Source organism: Arachis ipaensis, chromosome B6 (assembly GCF_059453495.1).
Source record: "Arachis ipaensis isolate K30076 ecotype BB chromosome B6, ASM5945349v1, whole genome shotgun sequence".
Classification (NCBI taxonomy): domain Eukaryota; kingdom Viridiplantae; phylum Streptophyta; class Magnoliopsida; order Fabales; family Fabaceae; genus Arachis; species Arachis ipaensis.
The window spans coordinates 64804368-64814399 of NC_142441.1; the positions used below are offsets into that span (position 1 = coordinate 64804368).

General features: G+C 41.2%; 1 non-coding gene across 1 annotated transcript; it reads right to left on the reverse strand.

Moving 5' to 3' along the window:
* Nucleotides 1–598: 598 nt before the first annotated feature.
* LOC148556236 (small nucleolar RNA R71) lies at nucleotides 599–706 on the reverse strand. The gene has a single exon (XR_015887838.1). It is a non-coding gene; the product is annotated as a small nucleolar RNA R71 (small nucleolar RNA).
* Between the last annotated feature and the right edge of the window lie 9326 nt (nucleotides 707–10032).

The following is a 10032-nucleotide window of genomic DNA, read 5'->3' on the forward strand; positions in this document are numbered from 1 at the left end:
CTATACTGTGGTATAAAGGATCTCTATTATTATTATTATTTTTCTGTGCCTTCTACATTGTCATATGAGCAGGAGCAAGGATAAGAACATTCTTGTGGAAGCAGATCCAGAACCTGAAAGGACTCTGAAGAGAAAATTAAGAGAAGCTAAAATACAACAATCCAGAGATAACCTTTCAGAAATTTTCGAACAGGAAGAGGAGATGGCAGCCGAAAATAATAATAATGTAAGGAAGATGCTTGGTGACTTTACTGCACCTAATTCCAATTTACATGGAAGAAGCATCTCGATTCCTGCCATTGGAGCAAACAACTTTGAGCTGAAACCTCAATTAGTTTCTCTGATGCAGCAGAACTGCAAGTTTCATGGACTTCCATCTGAAGATCCTTTTCAGTTCTTAACTGAATTCTTGCAGATATGTGATACTGTTAAGACTAATGGAGTAGATCCTGAAGTCTACAGGCTCATGCTTTTCCCTTTTGCTGTAAGAGACAGAGCTAGATTATGGTTGGATTCTCAACCCAAAGACAGCCTGAACTCTTGGGATAAGCTGGTCACGGCTTTCTTAGCCAAGTACTTTCCTCCTCAAAAGCTGAGCAAGCTTAGAGCTGATGTTCAAACCTTCAGACAGAAAGAAGGTGAATCCCTCTATGATGCTTGGGAAAGATACAAACAGTTGACCAAAAAGTGTCCTTCTGACATGCTTTCAGAATGGACCATCCTGGATATATTCTATGATGGTTTATCTGAGCTATCAAAAATGTCACTGGACACTTCTGCAGGTGGATCCATTCACCTAAAGAAAACGCCTGCAGAAGCTCAAGAACTCATTGACATGGTTGCTAATAACCAGTTCATGTACACTTCTGAAAGGAATCCTGTGAGTAATGGGACGCCTATGAAGAAGGGAGTTCTTGAAGTTGATACTCTGAATGCCATATTGGCTCAGAATAAAATATTGACTCAGCAAGTCAATATGATCTCTCAGAGTCTGCATGGAATGCAAGCTGCATCCAACAGTACTCAAGAGGCTTCTCATGAAGAAGAAGCTTATGATCCTGAGAACCCTGCAATAGCAGAGGTGAATTACTTAGGTGAACCTTATGGAAACACCTATAACTCATCATGGAGAAATCATCCAAATTTCTCATGGAAGGATCAAAAGCCTCAACAAGGCTTTAATAATGGTGGAAGAAACAGGTTTAGCAACAGCAAACCTTTTCCATCATCCACTCAGCAACAGACAGAGAACTCTGAACAAAATACTTCTAATCTGGCAAACTTAGTCTCTGATCTGTCTAAGGCCACTGTAAGTTTCATGAATGAAACAAGATCTTCCATTAGAAATTTGGAAGTACAAGTGGGCCAGCTGAGTAAAAGGATCACTGAAATCCCTCCCAGTACTCTCCCAAGCAATACAGAAGAGAACCCAAAAGGAGAGTGCAAGGCCATTGACATAAGCACCATGGCCAAACCTACAAGGGGAGTGGAGGACGTGAATCCCAAGGAGGAAGACCTCCTGGGACGTTCAGTGATCAATAAGGAGCTTCCCTCTGAGGAACCAAGGGACTCTGAGGCTCATCTAGAGACGATAGAGATTCCATTGAACCTCCTTATGCCCTTCATGAGCTCTGATGAGTATTCCTCTTCTGAAGAGAATGAGGATGTTACTGAAGAGCAAACTGTCAAGTTTCTTGGTGCAATCATGAAGCTGAATACCAAATTATTTGGCATTGATACTTGGGAAGTTGAACCTCCCTTGTTCATCAATGAACTAAGTGATCTGGATCAACTGACATTGCCTCAGAAGAGACAGGATCCTGGAAAGTTCATAATACCTTGTACCATAGGCACCATGATCTTTAAGGCTCTGTGTGACCTTGGTTCAGGAATAAACCTCATGCCCCTCTCTGTAATAGAGAAACTGGGAATCTATGGGGTGCAAGCTGCTAAATCTCACTAGAGATGGCAGACAATTCGAGAAAATAGGCATATGGACAAGTAGAGGACGTATTAGTAAAGGTTGAAGGCCTTTACATCCCTGCTGATTTCATAGTCCTGGATACTGGAAAGGAAGAGGATGAATCCATCATCCTAGGAAGACCTTTCCTGGCCACAGCAAGAGCTGTGATTGATGTTGACAGAGGTGAAATAGTCCTTCAATGGAATGAGGACTCCCTTGTGTTTAAAACTCAAGGATCTCCCTCTGCAACCATGGAGAGGAAGCAGAAAAAGCTTCTCTTAAAGCAGAGTCAACCAGAGCCCCCACAGTCAAACTCTAAGTTTAGTGTTGGGAGGCCACAACCAAACTCTAAGTTTGGTGTTGAACTCCCATATCCAAACTCTAAGTTTGGTGTTGGAGAGTCTCAACAAAGCTCTGCACATCTGTGAGGCTCCATGAGAGCCCACTGTCAAGCTATTGACATTAAAGAAGCGCTTGTTGGGAGGCAACCCAATTTTTATTTATCTAACTATATTTTTCTTAGTTATATGTCTTTGTAGGTTCATGATCATGTGGAGTCACAAAATAAATATAAAAATTGAAAACGGAATCAAAAACAGCAGAAGAAAAATCACACCCTGGAGGAGCATCTGCCTGGCGTTCAAATGCCAGAACAGAACATGGTTCTGGCGCTGAACGCCCAAAATGGGCAACATCCTGGCGCTGAACACCCAGAACAAGCATGGTTTTGGTGTTCAACGCCAGAAATGGCAACAAATGGGCGTTGAACGCCCAAAATGGGCACCAACCTGGCGCTAAACGCCCAGAGTTGTGTGCAAGGGCATTTTGCATGCCTAAATTGGTGCAGGGATGTAAATGCCTTGACACCTCAAGATCTGTGGACCCCACAGGATCATCTCAGGATCTGTGGACCCACAGGATCATCTCAGGATCTATGAATCTCACAGGATTCCCACCCACCACTCACATCCACCACTCACATCCATACACACATCCCTCCATCTCCTCCATATCTTCTTCTTCTTCTATTCCTTCTTCTTTTGCTCGAGGGCGAGCAACATTCTAAGTTTGGTGTGGTAAAAAGCATAGCTTTTTTTGTTTTTTCCATAACCATTGATGGCACCTAAGGCCAGAGAAACCTCTAGAAAGAGGAAAGGGAAGACAAAAGCTTCCATCAAGGGTCTATAGCTCAGTGGTAGAACATTTGACTGCAAATCAAGAGATCCCTGAGATACCTCAGGGGATACATTTTCTTCCACATAATTATTGGAAGCAACTAAGGGTGGAACATCAAGAGCACTCCATCATGCTTCATGAAATAAGAGAAGATCAAAAAGCAATGAGGGAGGAGCAACAAAGACAAGGAAGAGACATAGAAGAGCTCAAGGACATCATTGCTTCCTCAAGAAGGAAACGCCACCATCACTAAGGTGGATTCATTCCTTGTTCTTATTTCTTCTGTTTTTCATTTTCTATGATATGTGCTTATCTATGTTTGTGTCTTCATTACATGATCATCAATAGTAGTAACTATGTCTTAAAGTTATGAATGTCCTATGAATCCATCACCTCTCTTAAAAAAAATGTTTTAAATCAAAAGAACAAGAAATACATGAGTTTCGAATTTATCCTTGAACTTAGCTTAATTATATTGATGTGGTGACAATGCTTCTTGTTTTCTGAATGTATGCTTGAACAGTGCATATGTCTTTTGAAGTTGTTGTTTAAGAATGTTAAATATGTTGGCTCTTGAAAGAATGATGAATAGGAGACATGTTATTTGATAATCTAAAAAAATCATAAAAATGATTCTTGAAGCAAGAAAAAGCAGCAAAGAACAAAGCTTGCAAAAAAAAAAAAAGGTAGGCGAAAAAAAAAATAGAAAGAAAAAGCCAATAACACTTAAAACCAAAAGGCAAGGGAAATAAAAAGGATCCCAAGGCTTTGAGCATCAGTGGATAGGAGGGCCTAAAGGAATAGAATCCTGGTCTAAGCGGCTAAACCAAGCTGTCCCTAACCATGTGCTTGTGGCGTGTAGGTGTCAAGTGAAAACTTGAGACTGAGCGGTTAAAGTCAAGGTCCAAAGCAAAAAAAAAGAGTCTGCTTAAGAACCCTGGACACCTCTAATTGGGGACTTTAGCAAAGCTGAGTCACAATTTGAAAAGGTTCACCCAATTATGTGTCTGTGGCATTTATGTATCCGGTAGTAATACTGGAAAACAAAGTGCTTAGTGCCACGGCCAAGACTCATAAAGAAGCTGTGTTCAAGAATCATCATACTGAACTAGGAGAATCAATATCACTATTCGAAATCTGAAGTTCCTATAGATGCCAATCATTCTGAACCTCAATGGATAAAGTGAGATGCCAAAACTATTCAAGAGGCAAAAAGCTATAAGTCCCGCTCATATGATTGAAGCTATGTTTCATTGATAGTTTGGAATTTATAGCATATTCTCTTCTTTTTATCCTATTTGATTTTCAGTTGATTGGGGACAAGCAACAATTTAAGTTTGGTGTTGTGATGAGCGGATAATTTATACGCTTTTTGACATTGTTTTTAGTTTGTTTTTAGTAGGATCTAGTTACTTTTAGAGATGTTTTCATTAGTTTTTATGTTAAATTCAGATTTCTGGACTTTACTATGAGTTTGTGTGTTTTTATGTGATTTCAGGTATTTTCTGACTGAAATTGAGGGACTTGAGCAAAAATCAGATTCAGAGGTTGAAGAAGGACTGCTGATGCTGTTGGATTCTGACCTCCCTGCACTCAAAGTGGATTTTCTGGAGCTACAGAACTCGAAATGGCGCTCTTCTAATTTCGTTGAAAAGTAGACATCTAGGGCTTTCCAGAAATATATAATAGTCCATACTTTGGCCAAGAATAGACGACGTAAACTGGCGTTCAACGCCAGCTTTCTACCCAAATCTGGCGTCTAGCGCCAGAAAAGGAGCCAAAACCAGAGTTGAAAGCCCAAACTGGCACAAAAGCTGGCGTTCAACTCCAAGAAGGACCTCTACACGTGCAACACTCAAGCTCAGCCCAAACACACACCAAGTGGGCCCAGGAAGTGGATTTATGCATCAATTACTTACTCATGTAAACCCTAGTAGCTAGTTTATTATAAATAGGACCTTTTACTATTGTATTAGGTATCTTTGGTCTCAGTTTTAATCCATTATTCATCTTAGGAGACTATTGATCACGCTTTAGGGGGCTGGCCATCTCGGCCATGCCTGGACCTTTCACTTATGTATTTTTAACGGTAGAGTTTCTACACTCCATAGATTAAGGTGAGGAGCTCTGCTGTTCCTCAAAGATTAATGCAAAGTACTACTGTTTTCTATTCAATTCATCTTATTTCACTTCTAAGATATCCATTCGCACCCAAGAACGTGATGAAGGTGATGATTATGTGTGACGCTCATCACCATTCTCCCCTATGAACACGTGCCTGACAAACACCTCCGTTCTACATGAAATAAGCTAGAATGAATATCTCTTAGATCTCCTAACCAGAATCTTCGTGGCGTAAGCTAGAATGATGGCAGCATTCAAGAGAATCCGGAAGGTCTAAACCTTGTCTGTGGTATTCCGAGTAGGATTCAATGAATGAATGACTGTGACGAGCTCCAAACTCGCGATTATAGGGCATTAGTGACAGACGCAAAAGGATAGTAAATCCTATTCCAGAATGATCGAGAACCGACAGATGAATAGCCGTGCCGTGACAGGGTGCGTGAGCATATTATTCACTGAGAGGATAAGATGAAGCCATTGGCAAGGATGATGCCTCTAGACGATTAGCCGTGCCGTGACAGGGCATTGGATCATTTTCCCGAGAGATGACCGAAAGTAGCCAATGACAGTGGTGATGTATCACATAAAGCTAGCCATGGAAAGGAGTAAGACTGATTGGATGAAGATAGCAGGAAAGCAGAGGTTCAGAGGAACGAAAAGCATCTCCATTCGCTTATCTGAAATTCCTACCAATGATTTACATAAGTACCTCTATCCCTATTCTATTATTTATTATTCGAAAACATCATTATCAATTTATATCTGCCTGACTGAGATTTACAAGGTGACCATAGCTTGCTTCATACCAACAATCTCCGTGGGATTCGACCCTTACTCACGTAAGGTATTACTTGGACGACCCAGTGCACTTGCTGGTTAGAGAAAGTGGGGAAATACTTTCTTGCCACAGACTTTGTCATCTTAGACATGGAAGAGAGTCACACTCACCCAATCATATTGGGAAGACCATTCCTAGCTATAGCCAGAGCACTCATAGATGTGGATCGAGGGGAGCTAATATTGAGGATCCATGATGAACAACTCAGCTTCAATGTCTTCAAACTCTCACATGAAGCTGACCAAGAAAACAAAGAACCAAGCAATGATCATAATGAGATGCTGACAGAGGAAACAAGCACTGAAGCACAACCAACAAATCTGAGAACCTCACTGATTGATGACCAAGGCAAACAACAATTGTCACAGCTCAAGGAGAAGCTGGAGGAACCTAAACCACCAGAGGCATGTGAAGACAACAACAAAATTCCCTTAGAAGATGAAGTCGCCAAGAGTAAGGCAGCATCAAAAGGGACAAAGAAGAAGGTACCAAGGGGGTGGAGGAACAAGAAAATCCCTACGGAAGACTTCTCTCCAGGAGATAAAGTGATCTCAGCTTACTTCCCAGATATCCCCCCTAATCTCCCCACTGTACCATCTCAGTTGCCTAAGGTCTTCACTATCAACAGAGTCCTCTCCTTGGAACATGTAGAGATCATTGATACAACCAATGGATATAAATCCAAGGCAAGAGGGGAGGACTTGAAGCATTATCAACCTCCCTGATGAAGGAAAAACGTCAAGCTAGTGACACTAAAGAAGCGCTTCATGGGAGGCAACCCATGTTTTATTAGCTTTTACAAGTGAATAAGTCAATATTCATGAATTCCAACCCAAACCTAGTGAAGTCCTTATATTGCAGTATATAGTGAAGAACAAGTTTGGTGTTCAAAGCGTATCAAGAAAGCATGAATGCAACAGAGAGCATGCTAGTCTTGGAGCTTTGAACAGAATTTTTCATCACAGTGCTCCAAACTAAGTTTGGTGTCACCCCATGGTGCCACCAATGTGCATATAAGGATACACAGTTAGTTAGTTAGTTGGAGTTCATGAATAAACAAAATCTTTTCTTCTCTTTATTATTCTAGCCGTAAAAATTTAGATTGATTTCTTTTTGTGATATTTCTGACTTTTCTATTTTGATCTTTATAGGGAAAGGAAAGGAGCATTGAAAGAGATTGATTGGACAATTTAATGGGAAAGGTTCGGCCACTTCATGAAGAGGGTACTACACACGTGCCTCAAGGGGGAATGCATTAGGAATGGTTGCCATGCAACATTGGAGGAAGAACAAACTTGGAAAGTGAACCAACTCCATCATAAAGTTGAGAATCCTCGTGCTTACTCCATACAAAATCCCATCCGTTCATCATACACCAACCCCATCAATCTACACCTTTCATCACTTCATCACTTCTCTATATAAGTGAATCAAATCCACATCATCTCCACATTCGAAATTCATACCCCTTGCACTTCACCTTACAGCAACCAATTCTTCAACTTCCCACTCTCTAAATCCCACATCTCTTCCCTTCACTACACCCTTTTCGCTTTAACTTCATTCATGGCATCATCAAGCTCCAAGAGGCAAAAGAGGAAGGAACCAATGGAGAACATTTCCTTCGACGAGAAGAGATTCAAGACTGCCTTCCATGAACGAGAATTTGAGCGGATAAAGCTCAAAAAGATACTGCCCGAGTTAACCTTCCAAATCAATGAAGACGAATGCCCACAGATTCGGGAGAAGATTGAAGAAAGAGGGTGGCAATTGCACACCAATCCAGAGGGGAAGATCAATGCAAACCTCATCAAAGAGTTCTACGCAAATGTGGTCAGAGAAGACAAAACCAGGGCCCCAACCTTCAAAAGCTATGTAAGAGGAAAGGAGGTAGACTTCAGCCTAAATGCTATAATAAGAACTCTTCACCTGAAATCACCACACTTTGATGAGCCTAGCTATCATGCAAGGATAAGTAAAAGCCAAGACAATGATGAGCTCACTGAGATAGTGACTGACATCTGTGTTATAGCAACTGACTGGGAGAGGTATGGAGATGGGAGACCCCGGTTCATCAAGAGGGGAGACCTTAGCCCATAAGCCAAGGGGTGGTTTGAACTCGTGAGGAGATCTATTCTCCCAGCTGCAAATAATTCAGAGGTAAATATTAATCGAGCAACTATGGTACATTGCCTAGTACAAGGTAGAGAAATCAACGTGCATGAACTATAGCTGAGGGAATTCAAGATTCAGCTGAGAAGCTTGAAGCAGGTGCCAGGCTTTGGTACCCCAGCACCATTCTCCGATTGTGCACAAATGCCAAGGTGGTCTTTGAAGATAGCAATCCAGACTGGGTTAACCCAGGGAGGCTAATGACAACCCAGCGTATGGCCTATACTACACCTGCTCAGCAACAAAGAAGGCCACAAATAGGAAAACTAAAAGCAAAGGAAGGAGCTCACCAAGAGGAGTCTCATCAGGAAGAATATCAACAGGGAGAGCATCCTTACCCAGCCGATTTGAATATGAATCACCTTCTAAGAGCTATTGAAGATTTGGGGATGAGACATATGGAAGGACAAGAGCAAATATTGAACTGGATGAGCCAACAAGAGGAGTGGAGGAAACAACAAATGGAGCAGCAATAGGAACAATACTCCCAGCTCACTCAAACCATCCACCAAGTTACTGAGAGGCAAGAACGTCAAGATAAGCATGTGCAGGAACTCAATCAGCGACAAATAGCCCAGATGAAAGCATTCAATGAGTTCACTGTACTTAATGAAGGACGGCAACTACATCGGGAGGAGTTCAACGTTAACACTCAAGCCAAGTTGAACTACATGTCCAGTAATATGCATCATCTACACTATGCCATCCCTACATATGATGAGGTCCAAAAAGATTTTGTAGAACAAGAGGAGAGGAAGATGAAACAGCAAAATGAAACACTCAAGAAGAAGATGGAAGATGGTGGTTTCTGGAAGAAGCTGCTTGGAAAAGGCAAGGGAAGTGGGAGCACAAGCAATCAAGAAGGAGAGCATGGACATCCACAAGAGTAAAAGGTGGTGGAGTTCCTTCTTTGGTCCATCTTTCTCTATGTTTTAAATAAGGAAGATCTTGTATGAAATAGAACTTGCTTCCATTTCAGTTTAAACCTTTTTAAATTTCGTCTTTTAAGTTTTTGAGTTAAAGAGGTCTATGATTGCTAGTCTCTATGTCACTGCATCTTTACTTTGCCTACTTGTATGTTTGTCCCTTTAAATCAAATGAAAAGAGAATGAGTGTTTTAAAGACCAGAGAGGAGTTCATACTATAGAGTAAGTTCATGAGTTTATGGAACGGTCATAAGTTAGCTAAGTTGGTTCAACCATAAGGTGGGAAGACAACTATCTGTCAGGAATACTATGCTTGAGACACACCCCATGAGACTGGTTAAATAAAAAGATCCTAATAAGAAAAAGGAAAAGAACAACAAAGGTTGAAAAATAAAAGAAAAAGAGTAAGCAATAAGGCTAGGCACCAATGGTTTTAATCTTGAGACATGTGTCTGTGGTGCTCCTGTGTGAGGGATCTACTTGGATGAATAAGCTCTTAGGGGTGCCTTATCACTTGGTAACTTGGGTTAACTAACCCAGGATTATCAGCTGAAAGTCCACTATCAAGAGTAACCCTCACTACAGAGCATTTAGTAACCCAAAGAGGTGCTGGACACCAAGGTCTCAAGAAAAGAAAATACATACACTATGTGCCTGTGGTGTGTATGTATGGGGGAGAGACTTGAGCAAGTAAGTCCTTAGGGGTGCTTCAACACCTAGTACCTTGAACTAACTGGTTCGGGAGTATTGGCTGAAAGCTTATTTTAAAGAGTTGCCCCCTTACAGAACACTTAGCCTAAGAACACAAATAAGTCCTGAAATAACAACAAAAG